The sequence below is a fragment of the Thermobia domestica genome, chromosome 18 (assembly GCF_964235325.1).
Source record: "Thermobia domestica chromosome 18, izTheDome1.hap1.1, whole genome shotgun sequence".
In the NCBI taxonomy this organism is placed as follows: Eukaryota; Metazoa; Arthropoda; class Insecta; order Zygentoma; family Lepismatidae; genus Thermobia; species Thermobia domestica.
In genome coordinates this window covers 177,544,916-177,565,625 of record NC_137471.1, presented here as the reverse complement: position 1 = coordinate 177,565,625, position 20,710 = coordinate 177,544,916, and the positions used below count along the sequence as shown (strand labels likewise).

The 20,710-nt window shown below is 35.2% G+C and overlaps 1 protein-coding gene across 1 annotated transcript in view; it reads left to right on the top strand.

Moving 5' to 3' along the window:
• Positions 1–20,710, top strand: part of LOC145675563 (uncharacterized) — a 95,790-nt gene that overhangs the window by 37,727 nt on the left and 37,353 nt on the right. The window lies entirely within an intron of this gene.

Here is a 20,710-nt window from a genome sequence, read left to right as displayed (position 1 = left end):
TTGTAAATTTTTAGGGTTGAAAATAGCCTCTAAGTTAACAGGGGATGAACATATGAATGATTGTTGAGGAAACTAAGAGCGAGAATCTATCTTATACGTAAACTCAGTGAGATTCTAACTACGGAAACATTGAAAATAATTAATTTCGGCTTCATCCAGCCAATTCTACCGTATGGAATCATTTTCTGGGGTAATACCTTTCATACGATGGAAGTATTTACAATGCAGAAGAAACTGTTACGAATAATGTTATCAGTTCCGTTTCACACACCAAGTAGACCACTGTGTCAGAAACTTAAAATATTACCATTGCCGTGTATATACATTCTCGAAACAAAATCATTCATACATATAAATAAAAGAAACTTCCAACTTAATTCGGACCTACACCAATACAACACAAGAACAACCAATCATATTCATATACAAAATTTCCGTCTAACAAGAACTGAAAATTCGTTACAACGCATAGGAATAAAACTTTATAATAGATTGCCAGATCGTGTCAAACGAATGCCAAACTTGCAGGCAAAAAGACACCTCAAGTTGCTGTTACTTAAACATATTTTCTATGGTTTAGATGAATAACTTCAGTGTGATCTTTCTTTGTAATGTAAATATTAAGATTTATTTGAATTTTGAAATATATAAAACAAGGTAAATTTTTTTTTCTAAAAATACACTTTTAGTTTAAGTTTTATTGCTACGCATATATTTTGTATTATTATAATATATATTGTATTACTATATATTATTTTTCTAATAATTGTATTTGTAATTGTAAGAATGTATCTCTTGACGAAGCCACCAACGCAAAGTTCTTACGGCGCAAAATGAAATAAATAAATAAAGCAACCAACATTTGTTTGTCAACTTGATTCTGATTAAGCAGCATGGAAAGCAACACCCTGACGCATTTTGCTATGTCTTGGATCGGCGGCGAAGTTAACCGGTGTAACAAAGGGCGTCGATTTCTCTGTAAATTTGGGGGAGGGCATTCAGATGCAGAAGGTACATATGTAAGAATTTTAAGACAAATTGCATTCCAATTATGCCAAATATTGTATATTCATAAATACAATGTGGGGCCCACATGAGCTTCGGGCTGGATCGGCGCCCTAGTGTGTAACTTGCGAGAAACTAAGGCTTCTGGTACAATTCTTGCGGACGGGGAAGTGGTTTCACTGGTTGTCACGACATCCTATCAGCACATTTGTAATTACCAGCAGACGAAAAATCTGCTTTTTCTCTCTACATAAAATTAATTATATGGTATTTAGCACATTTTATTGTACGTATAAATGAAATTTTTTCTGCAATACCTATTTTTAAAGATGCAAAAATACACAAAATGTAAAATAAATAAAACAGACTTCAGAAAACTACAGCAACCAAATTGTTTTTCATATGAAACTTATGCATGCATTGTTTCTATATTACTCTAGATTCCATCTCAGACATTGGCCTCCTTCAAAATAGAACAGCAAGGGTCAAATTGTGGAACGAAGAAAAAAAAAGGAAAAAGGGAATAATTTAGTTTACGGGGTTGTGGTATAATCAGCAAGCAACGAAACATGTACAATCTATATATCTATTGATTCAGTATGACAAAACGAATCAATCGACCGATTTTAACTACTTCCGCTTTACTGAGCGCAATTTAGTTTCCAGGGTTGGGGTATAATCAGCAACGAAACACGGGCATGGGGAAGCCGTGGAATATCTTCTCTGTGACCGGAGATATTTTAAAGTTTATAGAGCGTTTAATGTGTAGAAAGGTTGCAGACTGTGTGATATTTCGAGCTTAAGTAGGAAAATGTATTTTCTAAGGATGTATGTCTTGCAACTACTGTCTTTATAAAGAATAGAGGGAAATGCAATTCCTTCTGTATAGATTTGCGGGAATTGTGATGGATCTATGCTCACATTTTGGACTTGGTCTCTGAACATCTTGGTCTTGATTCTTGAGTTTCCAAGTGTATGTGAACAGAAGTATATATCATTTTTAAAACATTTCGAAGAGTCCTAATATTAATGTGAGACACTGTATCTTACGATACATATACCAATTGGTAAGGGTCAAAAGTCAGGGTTGGATGCGATAGTTACAATTTGACTGAAAATGATTGAGAACGTTGGCACATAGTTAAATTCGGATTGACGCGGATTACGGGGCGTATTCGCACCTATTGGTTTTGTTTTTTGACCGATTGTGGCAAAATAATTGAATGTAAGGTTTGATATGTCGGTCATGCAGATACAAAGAAAACCGCTTTAGAATAAGCTATAAGTTCTATCGTTGTGTACGTAAATTAACATATGGCAAAATTTGACGACCATGTGTCATCAATATAAAAGCAGTATTGAGACGTATTGGAGACAGTGCATAGAATAGAACTTCCTTTTCCAAGAAGATGTGAACCATGCTTCTACGGCAATATACAGAAGCTTTATTTCTTCGTTTAGTTAAATAAATATATATTCTGTTGCTGATTATGCTCCACTTCCAGTAAATGAATTATGCTCTGTAAACGGGAAGTAGTTGAAATCTGTATCTATCGATTTAATTTGTCAAGCTGGATCGATTAATATATAGATTACATATGATTCGTTGCTGTTTTTACTCCACCACCGGAAACTAAATTAGGCTCATATAACCAGAAGTGGTTAACCGGAAGTAATTAAAATCGGTATTGATCGATTCGTTTCGTCATGCTGAATCGATTGATATATAGATTGTATATGTTTCGTTGCTGATTATACCCCACCCCCGGAAACTAAATTCTTCACAGGAAGAAACTACAGTACAGTAGCATTTGTGATTCTAAGCGTCTGTGTTGCAGTAGTGCCGCTAGGCTTGTAATAGTAGACAGGCAAGAGGGGAGGCAAGAATACTCGTGGAGTGGCCATGTAACCACACTTGTTTTGCTTTGGATATTATTATTATCGGTTGTATATGTTATTATTATTTTATCTTCTGTTGTTCATAGAAAAATGGGGCGAAGGAGGGATGCGAAAAATATTAGGGTGGCGGTAGCCCTTCCTCGCCCCCTGTAGCGCCGCCACTGCTGTGTCGATTGCAAGGTGGGATTATAACCAGCGATGTAGTTCTAAAGTTTTCATAGCATATACGCTGGTTTTGTGATTATCTATGATTATCGTAAAAGACATGGAAGGCACTTTCTAATAAACAAAGTAAAACTCATGTATTAATTAATTGAATTAAAATATAAAGTACACATTACTATTTTATAGTCTAAAGGCATTTAATGCTACCTTCTTGATGACATTCTTTACTTAAATCACACCATTAGTGAGATAAATGGTGTAGGTATAGAGAAGGAACCAATTCACTCCAAGAAGGAACAGAAAAAATAGCGCCTGATGTGCCAGAATTAAGAAAATTGTGTCCAAATTTAACTCAATAAGATCATTAAGACATGATTTGCTATTTCAATTTAAAGGTTCTGTAATACTCAAAGTTATGTATTAACATTGATGTAATATCAAAAATATTCATACTTTAGTTTAAAAATATCGAACAAGTTTGGTTCTCATCAGCAGAGAACAAGGTTTTCAGCAATTGAAATATCACAGCCAATCGACCTTCAAAACGCTTGGATATCTTCTTAGAACAAAAATGCGTCATTTTGCATTGATCTATCCAGCTGATCTTAAAACTAACAAATGTGTGTTTTAATTCCTTCCTGTATAACAACATCGAAGTAATAGTAGCATAATAACAACAGTAACAATGAAAACCATCGATAAAATAGATAATGTGACAATAACCTTGATAAAGTCTTCTCCGGAAGCTACTCTTGAAGTGGTGGCCACCAGTTACTATTTGGTACCAAAATGTTCACAACCCTCTTAGGTACTGATAAACACCAATATCATCTCTCTATAACTTATGGTTCACGAGATATGACTCCTTAAAGCTCACAAAATCGGCCCTTTTTGTGGCCAATATTTCGGGAATGGTAAGAGTGTCGCGAAAAATCCATCGCTTCCTTCAGGTAGTTTTTGATGCTCTCTCGAATGGAGGGCTCAAAATAAAAATTAAAAAATGCAAATAATAGACAGACAGACAGATACACACACACACACATATATATATATATATATATATATATATATATATATATATATATATATATATATATATATATATATTGAGAATTCGGTAACGAACTAAAGCGATATAGTCACTTTATCATTAATAAATATAGATGAAACGAAAGTAGAAAATACTATACGGATTGAAGCAGAAGATACACTCTAATGACTAGGATTAAGCAGAGTGTATACGGTGTGTACCGCCGTGTACCCTCTACTACAGCCCTTGATTATAAATGTTTTTTTTTTTTTATTTATTTACTCTGGTTTATTTTCACTGTGTGCCAGCAACAATATTGAATTTAACTAGGCTTATTTGCCATAAATAAAAGTGTGGATTTTGGAAGTACATCATAGATTGTGATTGTGATCCAGGGCAACCTCAGTAGAATGGAAAAATAAATCTTAATAAAATTTAAATTTAGGCTATCCTATATTAGTTTAAACTGAAAACCGTTTTTAAAGAGGCATTGTAATGCAATTTTAACACTTAAGTTTCATGGAAGCTTTCGAAGGATACTTGCCGTACCTCATGTACTCTGGGATATTCCCAGACACCCTTTGCTGGTGTTCCCGAATCGAAATTCTGGCTGCGTCCCTGTCAACTATTACAATTTCAACAACACAAATCGTCGTTGTGTCCAACAAACATCTTTTTAAAAATAATTTTCTATTTTTATATTTATATAAGAATGCCTGTCCCGTTGATATTTTAGTAAGTTAAAGCTGATAAAGACGTATTTACGCTCAACAGTGGCCCAGGAAAGACTTAATTGATTGGCCATAGTAGCTATTGGAAATGGTAAAGACAGAAAGTTAGATTTCAGAGAGATATTGTCCACATTTGCTCACAGAAAAACCAGGAGAATGCCATTTAGTGTTTGAATGAAGTTATATATATATATATATATATATATATATATATATATATATATATATATATATATATATGCCATTATACAGTTAATTTTGCTCTCTTCTATTTTAATTTATTAGTATATTTATGTTATCATTATATGATCTTTACAGTACATGTTTTGGAACAACGTATCCTTAACATCTCCTTCCAGAACAAACATTAACCGTGCATTTTGATTTTGAACATAAATTATAATTATAGGATTGAATTGAAGCAAATACAACTCATTACAAACGTCACCTGAAATAGTTACTTAAGTATTCTAACGCTATGATAAATTTACTGAAAAGTTTGTGTGTTAATTGAAAGAAAAGATTTTTTTGTAAGCAAAAGCCAGAAAATTACAGTTTTTGTTGTCACTTACATATTGGGTTATAATATTTATATATTCTTATATATTCTATGCTATTACTATATTGATGTACATCAAGTTCAAAATAAACAAGAATAACACTTGATTTCAATAATTCAAAACCATGTTCCCATTAACTTTTTATGTTTTAACTACAAAAGCCATTCACTTTAAAAGACTGACACAATACTAACTTCTATCTTACATTCCATACTTAAATTTAGGAGTAGAGAATAAACTCTGGATTGTTTTTCAGAATACACTAGGGGAAGCGCCTGGGAACACTTGCCCTGGGCGCTTACAACCCGCGCGACGGCTTTGTCGCTTACATACTAGTCTCTCAACAAGTTTTGAAGAAACAGAAGAAAGTGATATGGGACGGTAGTTGTCTGTTTCGTTTCTACATCCCTTTTTGAACAAGGATTTAACGCCTGAGAGTTTTAGTGCATGAGAAAAGATTCCCTGGAAAAATGACTCATTAATGATGTCTGCTAATCCAGGTGCGATAACGTTGATACATTCCTCAAAAGAAACTGCGGAATATCATCCATTCCTGCAGACTTTTTATTATCAAGTTTACTTACTGCTTCCACGATCTCCTGTGGGGAAGTTGGGGTAAGAAAGAATGACCTACTGATGTACTTAAGCGGCTGTAGTCTACTTGTGTCACTTGGGGTAGGTATATCACGTATAGCTTTCTCTGAACCGATACAAAAGTAATTATTTAATTATTCAGAAAGCAACTTTGGATCATTTCTAGTTAAGTTACTGCGTTTTATACGTAACTCTATATTTTTGTGTTTTTCATTTTTCTTTTCTAATTCATACTTTATTTTCCACAACTCTGCTTTTAACCTGTGCATTGTTTATTTTATTACTATAATAGTCCCTTTTGGCTTTATTAATAACTTTTTTGTACAGGGATTTATATTTTTTTATAGTAATCAAGAATTCCTATATTTGCTTGTTTGCTAAGTTTGAATAGCTCTTTTAGCTTCATACTAGAAACCATAATCTCATTTGTAATCCACGGTTTGTTACGTGTGTTGTTTACTTTTCCATTAGATAAAGAGAAGGCACTTTCAAATAATAGTTTAAACCTATAAATAAAATATCTGTTCATGTTATTAACGTTAGGATTGACAGTTTCGTCATTTACAAAATTTTCGCTTTCAAGCAAAGAGAGAAATGTTGCTATTTTGTGTTCGTTATAGTATCTTTACCCTAACATCCTTATAGTTTGTTCGCTATATTTGAAAAAAAACGTGTCAAATTCAGCGCTTGTGCTACGTGGTTATTCAATGTCATGCTAAGAGTATGGGATCTGTAACGATTTAGATGAAGATTTGTAAATATATTGTCAGTTGAACTGCAGGAAGATCTCGTGAAATGAGTTGGTTCAAATATTTTCATACGTAAATTAAAACTTGATAAAATATTGAGGAATGTATCACGCATTGTGGTTGATTCTTTTGTATCTGTTAAAATCACCGCATAGTACAACTGTATCATATTTATTGGCGACTTCACTTAAAACCTGTTGTAGCTTTTTGAAGAATATACGTACTTTGGAGTCTGGTGTGCGATACACTACATAATAATTTGATCAGTCGTTTTATTTGGCAACTCTACTGCAGTATATTCAAAATGTCTATCAGTGATTTCTATTCTATCAATTACTTTGGGGCGTGAAGCGTTAAATGTGTTTTTCATTAATATGCAAACACCTCACACATTTCATTCTGTTTCTACAACAACTAGTAACCACACTATAACCCGGAATAATTATTTGTTCATTTACCTCGAGCCAATGTTCTGAGAGACATAACACCAGGGGTGTAGCCTAGGGGGGCCCATCGGGGCCAGCACCCCCCAAATGGTTTCCTGGCCCCCCAAATGACCAGCTTTTAAAACATCATAGTAAAATTATCTCGCTTCATTCATTTAAAAGTAACAAAGTTTATTGACAATTAATAGTTTATGGTAAAATAGTATGGAGAAATATTGTTTTTCTATACCGATCGAAAAATAGTATATTATCTCTTCCTTATACCGATCGAAAAATAGGATAGTGTTTGTGACAGCAGATTACACAATTTACTGCATTTATATTTGACTGTTTGAAGACAAACGTTTTAACAAGGTACTACAAATACACCCATAAACCAAAGGTACTAAACTGATTTGTAAGTACAGTATATTTTTATATGCTTTAACAAGTGTTTTAAAAGACATAGACGATGGAAAATTTGGTGAGAAACAATGCTTTTATTCAATTTGGATTTCATTCGCTCTCTCTTTTATTTCTACTCAGTGTAATAACATTTTTGTCACGAAACCGTAAAGAAACTAAGTGAAATTTCAAAGAAAATCAGTCTTGTGTAGGTAGGTTCTATATACAAGGTCTTAAATTTAAATATAAAGGTAACCAAGAAAAGTTTTGTTGCTTTTTCACCCACCACCTTCGAACATCGATATGTCACCTAATCTGGAAGATCAAAAATAGTTCCCATCAGCATCGACGACCTTCTGGAAACGTTCTGGAAGGCCATGGAATCCATCGCGGTAGAACTTGGTGGGCCGTGAAACGAAGAAAGTATCAGGTGCATTTTGGACTTTTACTAGGGATTTGAACTGGCGTCCTCTAAGGTGATTGTCCAAAGAATGGAACAGGTGATAATCGGACGGTGCAATACCCGGGGAATATAGTGGTTGCAATATTGTTTCCCATCCAAGGCGAAGAATGGTGTCCTGAGTCATCCTAGCCACGTCGGACTTAGCGTTTTCCCGTAAACGAGGACCCATTTGCAATTCAGAAGTGATAGCTCCAGAGTTTTGAGTTTTTGTTCAGCACAGCTCAACTGTTGACACTACACAGTTGCATTGATACTCTGACCAGGTGGTAGCAGTTCCCGATGCACCAAACACACAGAAGGACCTTTTTCTGGTACAGTGCTGGTTTTGGCTGTTTTGAAATCGGTTCATGGGATGCTAACCAATGGTGACGGCACCGTGGAGCTTCGTATAGGACACACTTTTTATCACATGTCAACGCACTGTCCAGAAATGGCTCCGAAACAGTAAATAAACACAGTTGACTGCCGCGTTGCCTTCTGGCCCGGAGTCAAAATATGAGAGACCCATTGATGGATGTGCTGCAAATGGTTTCTCCACACACTGAATTGTAGTCCCAGTTCCTCTTTGTACATGCGTTGGTATTCTGGCACGTGGTGTTTTCGGGTGTTTCGTCATCGTCCTTAAACTTGTTAAACCATCGCTGCAATGTCCGCGTCGTCACGACACCCTCACCAAAGGCCTGGCATATATTCTGTCCCGCTACAGCGGCGTTTGAACTACATTTGAACTCGTTCAGCATACATACTCTTATGACGCTCTGTGGATGTCCCATGTTCCCTCTGTCTTTACGCAAGTTCACGGTGTGTCTGAATTGCCACAACCAGGTAGTATCTTGGATATACCCACACCAACAACTGATGTTCGCCTTATCTCCACTCGCATTCAACTCACGGTGTGAGGTCCAATTGAACACAGACCTCCACGAGAAGGGACAGAACTTTCTTGGTTACCTGTATAGCTATGCACAAAAGTATAGCGTTTTGTCCCGGGCAATAGTTCTTGATTAAGCATAATAAAAACTTTCTTGAATATAATTTATGGATAATAATAATAATAATAAGAAGAAGAAGAAGAAGAAGAAGAAGCTAAAATAGTGTTTTGAGTTTTCCAGAAGGAAACCAAAATTTTCCTTTCAGGCCTCAAAAACACTAGCAGCGACACTTTTTTTGGCTTTGTACATTGTAGCTGGCCCCCCCTCAAAAACGACGGCCCCCCTACACAAACCTGCTGGCTACACCCCTGCATAATACATCTATATCATATATCTCTAACATAATTTCAAGATCAATTTGTTTATTCCGAACTGATTGTATGCTTTGACGGACTACCAATAATTCATTGAGCTCTGTTTTTAATTGAAACCTGAAATTTATTTTCCATTGAATTATTTTCGTCTCTAAGCCTCTGAATTGAACTTTGTACGAAGGGCAATTCAGAGACGTTCACATGTTTCCCTGTTTCTGCCACGAAAGGAGAAAAGGAGAAACGCAATTTGCACTAGTCTCCTGTTTGTTCTAAATAGCATGGAGAGTTTTGCAATAACGCTCTTACCTGAACTATTTAAGTGTTGTCCGTGGCGTGTGAAATATTTTCTTTCTACTGACTGTTTCGAAAAAAAAGTACAATTTCAAATTATTTACATACCTTTTCGATCTTATTGTTTGTTTTTCTAATAGCAAGATTAACACAGGGGTTTTGTAATAGATCATTTCTCAGTGGTAGACCAACAGCAATCACTTCACTTGTTACATTTCATTTTAGAGTGAAGAGTAGTACTAAAACTGCCTTATTTCCTTCATTATGGGCGACATCATTTGACCCACTTATAATAATTATACAGTGAGAAGAATTTCTGGATGTATCAATATCTTTCATTATTTCATTACTTCTAGCACCTGGTTTCACGTATCCAGCTACAAGCACTGATCGGTTCTTTTCTTGAATCATCTTGGCCAGACCTCTACCATGGCTATCGGCATAAACACTTATGCATTTCTTTCCTTTACCCTTACCTTGTCTTTCATTTTTAGTTCTCTGACTACCACTTTCATTACCGAACGCACCATCACTTTTAATAAAGGAGCCATTTCCGTTACTACTCACAGATTTACCACGCGTCACCGTGATTTCCTTCTGAACCTGGCTCTTTCTTTCTGGACCTGGCTCTAACCTATTTTGCACTCAAGTTACCTGTGTCTTTTCTGGTGGGATTTCATTGTACTCTTCACCGTTTAAAATCTGAAAACGATTTGAAGTACATTCAGATATATTAAATAATAACAAATTTAACTTGACTGTCAAATCTCCATCGCTATTTTTTGTTTGTTTGTTTATTATTAGTTATGTCAATAGCACGAACAAAAATTTAAGTGGCATAATCGAACACAAGCGGTTGAAACTATTTTGGATATTGTTAGAGAGGATATATTGTCTGGACGTACCTGGATTGAGGCCAACGCTGGCAATCTCTTAAGCTCTTCCCACATGGACCTGAACTGGGGCCTCAACCCAGGTTACAACTTGACAGTGTTGCTTCAATCAAACTTTCTGCAATTTATTGTATCCTGAGGTGATGTAGAAGTCTCAGATGATCCTTAAAACTGGGTAGGTTTTATCAGCACAGCCTCTCGTGGCAGCTGTATTAAACAGACGAAAACAATTTGAAGAATGTGTTACGTACAGGACAATCAGCTGTCGTATTCGTAAATATTATTGTTTTCTGTTTAGCAACATGAGTTCATGCGAAGAGGATGAAATAACCATAGCAGTGATATCTGCTCTGTTGTTAGCACAACCCGTCATAAAATTTAAAAAAAATAGGACAGAGAGAGAAAATAGGAGCTGCTCGGCCAGGGAGTGTCTTCTTCGCCGCAATAGTGCACAGGAAGAGCACCGTATTTTCAATGTTAGATAATGAACTACTTGCAGAAGATCGTCGTTCCTACAAAAAATTCTACAATATCGACTATTCGGAATTCAATACCCTACTGGAATTAGTAACTCCGAAAATTCAGAAGCAAGATACGAACATGAGGGAGTCTGTATCAACTTGAACAAGGTTTGTACATCCTTGCATCGACCAGATTGTAGAACTGAAAATCAAATGACTTGACCTAATATTTAAATGAAGGCAATTATCTGTCACGGAAGGCTAAAATACAGCAGGAAGAGCAATTTTCTAGTTTAGGTACTGAGGGTGACCGCTCAGCTCTCTACCCTCTAAAGATACGTACATACTCCATAAAGTAAATTTATACCGCGCTGGGGGCCCCATCTCATACACTACACCCTTTTGTACCCACTTTTTGTATTGCGCCAGCATTCTAGAACCGTTCTTTAAAGTTGCTCGAAGGGCACTCAACACTGTCGAAAATTAACTCTCATTGTTCCTTTTTTAAAACACATTACATATCGTTTGGTAAACAAGTTGCACAATATACTTAAATCACCTATTTTTAATCTTTTAAACCATTAATCGTGCTTCACGTTATTCAAAAAATCATAATTTCTGTATGACTCTAATAATACGATTGATGCTTCGTTTTCTAGGTAGTCATGTTTTGAAATGACGGCAAGAAATGAAGTTCAATGCCGTCAGGCGGTACTCTTTTCTGATTAGTAGTTGCATGCAAGTTCAGGAGAAAATAGAAACTGCTACTATTGCTTCCAAGTTAAATCCAAATAGGGACAACAGAAAATTTCAACCTGAGTGAGGACAAGTCACGTCTCACACGATCGTTAAGTAAGGTCGTGAGTTAAGGATCGTGAATCGCAACTTTACTTCAGGCCCGTCTGAGACAGGCTTTATTTACATTACTGGCTGTTTCAGTTGTATGGCAAGACACTTATTATAACTGTAAATACATAAAGGAAAAGAAGTACTAGAGGGCAAACTACGAATGAACGTTTTATCTACTTATAGTTTATAAAATCTAATGCCAAATGCACATTGAATCTTGTTAAGCCCTCCTCAACAAGTGCATTAGAGGAAAATGCTTTAAAATTTCATATGACTTTACTTCGTCCCAAGTATAACAGAGAGATAAAGCCCGGACAATATATACTAAAACGGTGAAGTAACGGCACTTTATCATTTTTTGCTATGCGAGAGCATCTCAGTCTTCATAAAGTTACCAGTCATGGTATGTTACACGAGCAACCAAGTATTGAGTATATGTGATACGATATATAATATGCGAAGTGGATAGCAAGGTTCTGACTGATAGTGTTCGAGTATATCTTAATGTTGAAAGCGTACTTACAATTAGGTTTAGTCCGAAAAAAAAAAGTTTTAGACAATTTCGAGCAGGTTTATACAATTGTCTTTAAATGATTCCGTAAGGCATTTTAAACTGAAACTAACTCTGTGGCCTATGGAACGCTGAGGTTGAATGCCGCGTTCACAGAAGCTTTCCACTGACTTCTATCCTAAGCCAACTGGATCCAGTTTTTACTTTGTATTCCAATCTCTGCGAGATCCATCTTAATAGGAGATACATAATAGACGTTGCGTAAGGCATTCTAAACTTCTTTTTCCTGACACACGATCATACAGTTATATACAGATTGACAATATTAGTGTAAACTTAAGTTCCACAAGAGTAATTTTGGTGGTTGTGAAGAATATGTCATGAAAAATGTCATATTACGGTTGTAATAAGTATGTGCATATGAACAAGAAGGATCTAAGATATTAAATTAAAGTCTCCGAAAAACGTTTTCACAGTGTAGAGAACTATTTTCTCATGTTTACAAATGTAAAACTATTACAAAGGCTATACTGGGGTAGCTAGAGGGGAATTTTCCTAATCTAGGGAAATTTCATAGATAAATTTACCAAAAAGGGGAAAAAGGAATTTTCCGATAAAACGTCAAAATTTTCTTACGGAAACCTACCAAGACTGTCCTACCGCGGTGATCCTCAAGGTTGCTTGAAATGACAGGTTGCCTCACACGGGATAAACACCGCGGCGTGACGTCACTGAAGGCCCGCTTTCTCCCTGCGAAATCAGAATACAGGCAAAAATCAACTACGTTTGCCTACGAACGTTGCATTTTTACTGAAGTCATTGTTATTGTTTATTGTAAAATATTTCACTAGTGTAAAATATTGTAAAATATTAGTACACACTGCTGTGTCTCGTAAAGAAATTGAAAGGAAAAAGTGAAATACGCTTCGAACTTCCTTCATTTTCTTCCTCCTTCGACGCGTAAATAGCCGTACAACGGAGGATGCAAAAAAATGGTAAATAATAATAATAATAATAATAATAATAATAATAATAATAATAATAATAATAATAATAATAGTATGCAATTAAAATCAAGTGTCATCCTAACATATTTATGGAGTCAATGAAGTGCTCAGAAATGCAGTTTACGAATTCAAACATACCACTTTAGCATATATATAAACGCTTTTTGGTACACCATAGCGGTCGCGTATGTCAACCGAATCACACCAAACTTTGTACACAATTAGTATGGAGTAAAATATTGGTCACAGTTGAAGATAGGTCAAATCGTTGTAGGGGCTGGTAGTCTAGCCTCCCCCGCCCCCCCAAAAAACAGTTATATTAAGCTAGCAGCTGCATTTTTATTCGAATCAAACAAACTTTGTACATTGGAAATTATTAAGTTTCTTTAAAATCTACAATACTTCGACATCTTCCTACCGCATACAGGCCCATGCCAGAATGGATTTCTTGTTTTTATAATTATTAGTTAATTAATATAATTTATTAAGACCTTCAGGCATCTGTTGCTCATTTCGCGATTGAAGGACGTGGCAGGCGCCTATTTTTAAAGCGTACCATTCCCTCATATCCCGGTGAGATTGAGGAGAGATGCTGAAATTTGTTTTCGGAATTTCCATCAGTAGTGTTTGAACCTATGACTTCAATAATAATAATAATAAGGGTCTATTATTATTATTATTATTATTATTATTATTATTATTATTATTATTATTATTATTATACTAAACACACAGATTTCCATACCTCCTTGAGGTACTGCATATGGCGCATTACCTTTTTTTTCAATGAAAGCTTCCTCTGTAGGCCTATGAACCATTTGGAAAAGTATGCGAATCATACTTTACTTAACTTTTTATGTCTTCGTTTTCAAAGATTTCTTTTTCTCGTTCGATTTTTCATTAATATATCTTAATACGAATAATTATACGCTGCTTTACAAAAGTTTTCATGACACTTGAATCAATGCCCTCTCCATATAGCCTACGTGCCATTCTGTTAGAGATATTTGTTATTATACCTTTGCCTTTGGGAATGCCCTCTCCAACAGTTCCTAAAAATACCTCTTCCATTTTCTTAACTTAGTTGAAGAAAGTATCAGTTGTAACAGTCAAATATCCGTATGATAAATGTGAGACCCAGTCTGGTATAGTGTGATCATGGCATGATGGTGTTTGTCCCCGCGTTCTTAGTCCCAAATTTTTATATGCTTTCTTATGCTTCGTGGTTATCCATCCAGCAAGATATTTCAATCCGTCTTCAGAAGTATCACCTATCTGAAGCTCTTTTCTTGGTGATCCAGTCTTGCTAGCTGTGTCAGTATTACTACTTACAGTTAGATGAGAATCCATTGGTAGTTGTTCTCCTTCCATTTCATCTACGTTGTCTATATCTTCCGCAAGGGTTTGTAGAGCGGATGAAACAACAAATTATTCATCTGTAACATCAGTAGTACACACATTTGTCTTAAACATCTTTGGGCTTTTCGCTAAAACTACCATCCGGAGTTTGTATACAGCATTCAAAGGTGACGGACGGTTATCTAAACCTCCTCGATATCTTATTTGAGAAAATAAGCTTTCAAGCTCGTCCTGGTTAACTTTGGCTGTGAGAATATACTTTAGATTATAATCTCTCAAGTCTTGAAGGAGCATTTGAATTGCGTTAATAGACATTAATATGCCTTTCTGAAATACTATTTGTTTTGTTTTCCCTGTGCATTTCATAGAGCTCACAACATCATAAATTTCTAGTTTCTGCTTCTGTACGTCTTCGTGTCTACCAAAAAAGGATTTATATGGATTTATCGCTTCTTTATTGGACGAAATATTCAGTATATCAGTCGTTCACTAGTTTGATAAAATGTGCCGTCTTCACTGTTACTTCCTGGTTTATAATGTTTTAGCTTAGCAACCGCGTGGGACAGCAACTGTGAAGCCAATTTCACATTTTGCTTTTGAGTACTCTTACACTCCATATGAAGATTGTTAATCTTAGGGCAAACATTTATTCCACTCGATGTCCATTCTATCAGAGTTTTTAGAGGCTCTTGATTAACAACTGACCCGTCTTTTCAATTCATTTTATACTAACCGCTCAATTGATTTTAAAAAGCATTCAAAATCAAGGGAGAAAGTACGCTTGAAGCAAGCAACAGAATATTCGCGCGGGGCAACCGGCCTTCAGTGACATCACGTGTGACGTTTGTTTACCTCGTGTGAGGCAACCTGTCATTTCAAGCAACCTTGGGTGATCCTAGCACATATCTGTTACCTCAAGAACAGAAAAATACCAGGGTTGCCAGTGTATTCAAAGAGTAATATAAACATATCCCATGTGTCTCTCTAAAATCAAACTGAACTCGATACCAGTTTTTGTTCTAATATACAACATGATATTTATATTATAGTCTTGTTGAAGCGGCTTTCAGTTTATGATTAATTAATTAATTAATTAAAACGAACAGTCAAAATTTTCCATATTTTCCTATTATCTATCATATATTAGGAGTTATTCCCCTGGAGTTACAATGATTTTTTTATCATTTAGTATCCAGATATCAGTAGTAAAGTACTGTGTTAGCGGCTTTAAAATGATAATAGCTATTTTAGTAATTAACCTCAGAGGTAAAAATTTACTATTTTATTTAATTGTTTACGTTATTACTGTTGTTGGATTTGCTACTATTAGTCATTTTAAAGAGGACTAGTGTCAAAAGAAATCATGCTTCATTTGTAGTGTTCTTCGTTATAGTCTTCTGTTTTATTACCTTAGTGTTTTTAGTTTGTAATTTTCCTATAATATTTTTAAATTAATCCTTTTTGAATTTCTTATGGGAAAAATAATTATCATGTTGTTTCTGGTTAGTGGAAAGCTACCATATTATTATTATTATTATTATTATTATTATAGTAGTAGTAGTAGTAGTAGTAGTAGTAGTAGTAGTAGTATTTACTTGGTTCTGAAGCTGGCTGAGAACATCAATGTTCTAATTACTAATACTGAAATGGTTACAATGTTATCATCCCGGGTTACAATCTATTATTTCTCCCTATTATATGAGCAGTTTAAGGAAATGTAATGGTATGCCTTATTTTATAATTTTCTAGCAAACATGTAAACAAGTTTCAGCATTCGTTTACATTTCGATACAATGATACATACTAATCAAAGTTCTATGGGAACCCATTTCCGAAATAACTTAGTTTCTCCGGAAGTGACATTTGCCATTATTCTCGCTCGTTCCTCTCATATAATAAAATGCTGACCTGGGGGAAAATGTTGATGGATAGTTTGCCGCTTGGAGAAATATTTTCTATGGCTGGATATTCTCTTTTATCTTCATTATAGGCAAACGTTCTTATGAGATTTAGAATAGACAGGTATTAAATACATGTACCTTATTGTTTGGACCGCCTTGCAAATAACTTATCACCAAACGGAATCTCTCCCTATAAATGTTCAAACTTTCTCTACCGAATACTTTTTGTCTCTTTCCTTTTTTTATTGTAGGCAACAGGGTGCGAAATCATTTGAAAATGGTGGGGGGAATAAGTTCAGCGGTCCATATTAATGCCTCACTGTGCTTCACACATGAAGTGGGGGTTCAAAAAAAGTTGAAATATTCATGTATTATTATTATTATTATTATTATTATTATTATTATTATTAATAATAATAATAATAATAATAATAATAATAATAATAATAATAATAAATGTTCAAACTAGTCGTCGTTGTATTTTAAAATACTTTAATAATGGTATTTATTCATTTAACCTAAATTACTACACTTATCTACTGCATTTAATATACAATTCGGTGCGTATGGGCCAGAGTTAGAGTCCCGTGGGAGCACAGTCCCCTTGTGTTTACCATCATAAGGAAAACTACATTCACGAAACTAGTGATGTGTGATCTAGAAGTAAGAAATAATAGCGCGTGAGAAGCGATGTACTAACCAAACATTAGACATACGAAGTTGAAGCGCTCCACCTGATGAACTGCAGAGTCAGAGTATAGTTTTTATTATTATTTGTGGATTTCACGTTTCTTCACTGTATTTAGTGTTTCAGTTTGGTCGGTCAGATATCCGGCCACCTATATAAGTCTAAATAATACTATGTATCTATATCATATTATTAGGAAGAATGTATTATTATAAATAACATATATGATTTCAACACAAATACTTGAAGGCACAACGAAAATCCGCGTTATCTAGTGGTTTATTTGTGGATTTTGTAGAAGGGAGGAATATTTATAAAGAATTGCTACTAAAACATGCAGTTGAATTATTGTACTTTAAAACAGATTATGTAGCCTATGAGAGGGGTAAAATATCTTTCCAGGCTGGGAAGACTGAATTAAACTTAGAGACAGGGAAGTCAAGACTTAGAAGGGGGAAATTCCCAGGCTTCCTGGCTACAAATAAATCCCTGGCGTTATCTCAGTGGTAGAGCGTTCACGTCAGCTACATGGCATCCTAATTTGTGGCAAATTCTACTTGTGGTATATAAACACTGTGTATGGGGGTTTTCTCGGAGTCCTACCGTTTCGTTCCACTTTCTTAATCTACCATTATCATCTATCTCATCATGACCGCCTTCCTTAGCCTTGGTGGATATTCGTAGGACGCTAAACTTTAAAAAAATGATAGCACAAGCACAATACGATTGATTTGGTGATTTAAGTTTAGCATTCCTTTTCAGCAGCGAGGCTATAAGATGTGGAATTGCAGTTTAAGAAAGAATCCAAACCACCATGATCGTTCAAATTTCTGTGAGGCGCTCCCACCAGGAATCGAACCCGGGATCCCGTACACCAAAGATGGTACGCGCGTGCTAGCCAGTAGACCAGTGGGGACAGCCACAAAAATACTAGTATTGAATGATTTATAGACCTAATATATAGTTTGCAGTAACGTATTATCTTAGAAAAAAAACTTCTCCTCTTCACTTTCTTTCCGTGTGTAACGAGAGTTGGACGTGTGATGGTCAGATGAAACCCACGTATCAGTAGCAGTAACAGCATCCCATAATTTTAAAAGAGACCCATTCAGGGGCGGATCCTGGGGGCAATAGCCCCTCCCCTCTCAGAAGAGAAAACTTTCTTATTTGATATATAAATAAAACCCATCCCGGAATTTGGTGCTCTTAAAAGTAGCTCTAAGTAGCAGTATTACAACCCTCCCCCCAGAAAACCGTTCTGGATCCGCCCCATGGTCCAAAATCATTTACCAACTTAGAACTTGACTTGTACTCTCTCCATTCTGACACTGCAGTGTCATAATTCAATCCCAACAATTTAACTGCATTATATAGACCCTACGTCTATGTTACCGTATAAACCACTCATGCTATTATGATCTTTATTTTCAAACAGTGAAAAGCATTTTAGAACATATTTGAACGAAACCTTCTTTCCACTTCGTCTACTAAATCCCGGATTACCTACCTTTATTTGATCAAACTCTCTATCATTACTCCCTGTATCAGACGCTTGTCTGCAGTGCACTAAATATTTTTCCCTTATAGAAACCCCTTATAGAATATAAGGAAGTTATAGACATGCTACTGATTTATTTTAGCACTATTTAGAAGGTGTGACTATAAAGTTTTTTTATTTTATTAATTTATGGCATGTGTTTTCCATCTGTCCTTCCCCACCTACAGAATTTGGTGGGAGGAAAATGCAAGCATAAAATTTTTGGTGGAGGGGGAAATTCCCCCCGTCCCCCCCCGCGATTTCGCACCCTGGTAGGCAATATAAATGGAGAAAGAATAATATTATTTTTGTACGGCAGTTTGTCATTTAGTTGAGCAAAGCAACGGTAATTAGAATTGTTAGCTAAAGACACTCTTCAAATAACAGGAAGAACTCTCAGCGCAACAATATTTACAAAGATAATCAAAAGTCATGTTCCCTTCTCCACTTTCACGAAACATTGACATGTATAACACGCTACGTACCAAAGTTAATACGGCTACTAATAATAATGAATATTTAGAATTTATTATTATTATGCACATTTTGTTTCAATATTTTTGTCAACAGTGTTATATACATATATATTTTTTCTTTCTTAATCACAAGTCTATTGTGCTAAGTCATTCTGTCCTATTTTATCAAATCTCTCCTTAATATTCGTCTGCCGGGTCTAGGAAGACTCGATGTAAGGAAACTCGGTGTAGAAAAATTCGGTGTACAGAAAAATCGGTGTACGGAAAAGGGGAAAATTAGGTGTAAGCTGGATTCGGTGTAATACATATAGCATATTACTGCTTACGATAACTTATAAAACTCTAATTGTGAAAAAGAAAACGGCCTAAAATGCACCGAATAAAATGTTATTACGTATTTCAAAAAAAGAAAATTAATTTTTTGCATTGGGTCCGATATCTCTTACATGTCTTTTCTGGGGGATTACTATAGTTTGTTTTCACCACACAATCAACCTGACAGTTTTTGTCAGAAATAAAACAATCACAACTTGAAGTTCAGAGAATAGTTATAGAAACAGAATTTATAGAAACAACTTAAAACACCTTCCATATAGTGCATCATAGGGCATATGGATCAAAAAATTCTTAGTCGGATGGGAATATAAAGTACGATGGTTTTATCAGATAACAGTGTAGAAATAGTATTGAAATAATAATAGGATCAAAGGCTAAAATAATAATATTAACAAGTTCAGTAAAATATTTACTAGTCCTAAAAACACCTACAATATGGATAATATATACACAACAAATGCGAGATTCAGAATTATTTGCTAAAATGACAAACTATAGATCATTCCTCTTAAATATTGAACAATATTCTTATTTTCAAAAGTAGTTGCAAGCGACTGCAATTTAAAAGTGGAGCATTTGTGTTTCCTCTTACTATCATGGAAGCGACCCCCATGTAACCGCTTTCGGAAAGTCAGCAAATTTTCAACTTTACTCCTCCTACAGTAACCTACATTTATTTTTGGAAGTAGGAAATTCTAGAAGAAAGCTCTAAAACAGCATAAGAACTTAAATTTGAAATTAAATGTCGATAGGTGATGATGGTCGTTTTGCTAAATCACACGGACGAACATAGAAAAAATAAGTTTTTGTCATGTAGGAGCCTTGAAATGTTAAAATCTGTCGAAATCTTGAATTCAAATTATTTCACGATCACATTTCTTTCAATTCCTTATAGTAGGTAGTAGATACAAAGTTTGAACTTAAAATTAATACGTTCCTTTATTTCCAAAGTTTGTCCGTTCCAATTGATCGTACGGTCTACTAAACGAATATTTATTTACACGTAGCATTTACTACACCGAGTTTTCTGTACATCAAATTTTCCGTGCACCGAATTTTCTTACACCGATATTTCCTACACCCAATCTTCCTGCTCTCATGCTGCTACAAGATCAATTTTTGCATAGAC